At 38.9% G+C, this 1,644-nt stretch overlaps 1 pseudogene; it reads left to right on the plus strand.

The window, feature by feature from the left end:
- Nucleotides 1-601: 601 nt before the first annotated feature.
- LOC101718330 (zinc finger CCHC-type and RNA-binding motif-containing protein 1 pseudogene) lies at nucleotides 602-1,251 on the plus strand (annotated as a pseudogene).
- The last annotated feature ends 393 nt before the right edge of the window (nucleotides 1,252-1,644 follow it).

Here is a 1,644-nt window from a genome sequence, read left to right on the forward strand (position 1 = left end):
TGGGCTTGACTATACAACCTTCAAGGAGGTGGGCCACCCATTAATTGTTTTCTGCCTTTCTTTTTTTTTTTTTTTTTTTTTTTACAATCAAATAGAAAGTTAAACCCAAACTCAAGATGTTTATGAATAATTACTCGATTACATCCCCTCTACTTGAAATACCTAGATAGATGTCTTTCCTTCCTTCTTGTATTATATGACAATCCTAAATGGGTACGCATTCCACACGTTGGTAAAGAGAAATACATATTTTGGTTATTATTTACTATTATTCTTGTTTGATTCATTATTATTTTGTACTAATGTATTTAATTTATTGATGTTTTGTTCTAAATTTCTCATTGTCTGATTCTATGAGCCGAAGTTAAAACAACCTATTGAAGAGAAGAAAAATATTTACTTACCAGGTTTTAGTAAAGCCTACATGTCAAGAAATAATAAAAAACGCGCCTGCCAGTGCGGGCTGACCCAAGCGAGCTGCTCAGGGACCCTGCGCTGCTGCGACCCCGAGCTCTGGGCTGACCTGGCCCAGGCCCCTCCTTGGGGGGAGGAAAAGTCGGAGTTGAGCCCCTGCTGTGCCAGGGCAGCCCTCCCTGAAGAAATGAGTGGTGGCTTGGCTCCAAGTAAGAGCACAATGTATGTGTCCAACTTGCCCCTTTCCCTGACAGACAGGGACTTATACCGGATATTTTCCAAGTATGGCAAAGTTGTGAAGGTTACTATAATGAAAAACAAAGATACAAAGAAGAGTAAAGGGGTTGCATTTATATTATTTTTGGATAAAGACTCTGCACAAAACTGCACCAGAGTCATAATCAACAAGCAGTTGTTTGGTAGCGTGATAAAGGCAAGCATTGCTATTGACAATGAATGGGACAGCAGCTGAATTCATCCCAAGGCGAAACTACTTTGATAAATTGAAGTATTGTAAATATGGGGAAGGCAGACACTTAAATTATCCCTGTCTGAAAAATATGCTTGGAGAACATGAGCCTACAAAGAAAGAAAAAAAGAAGAGAAAGAAAATCGCCAAACCGGAAGAAATTGAGGACAGAGCAGAAAGTGAAGAGGAAGGGGGAAGACCCCATTCTAGACAGTCTTAGCCAAGGCATCACGTTCCATCAAGCCAAGACTGAAGAACAGAACAAATGGAAACCCAGTGCAGGGAACCCTTCAAGCTCAGAGGTTGCACGGAACCCGAGGATAAAGAAAAACACATATTTCAGTGATGAGGAAGAATTCAGTGATTAGAGTTGTATAATGTAGATGTTAGGAAAATGAAAACCATCTGCAGTACAAATTATTTGCTTATAGGACCATTTAATATCAAATATTTTTTAGCATAAAATAGTGCATAGAAAATTAAAAAAATACATTTTTTAAAGTATCATGTTTTGAGCTGGGTGTGGTGACACATTTTTATGATCCCAGTGCTGTGGAAGACTGAGGCACGAGGACTGCAAGTTCAAGCCCAGCCTGGGGAATTTAGCAATTTAGCCAGACCCTGTCTCAAAATAAAAATTAAAAAGTTACAGCAAGGATGTAGCTCAATGTGAAGGCCCTGGGTTCAATTCCCAGTACAAAAAGAAAATTATATTTCTACCTTGCCTTGGCATAGTACAGGCTTAATATCTCTAATTTTTT

The sequence above is a fragment of the Heterocephalus glaber genome, unplaced genomic scaffold (genome assembly GCF_053883595.1).
Source record: "Heterocephalus glaber isolate CG9 unplaced genomic scaffold, H.glaber_assembly_v1.0 deba00001547, whole genome shotgun sequence".
NCBI lineage: Eukaryota > Metazoa > Chordata > Mammalia > Rodentia > Bathyergidae > Heterocephalus > Heterocephalus glaber.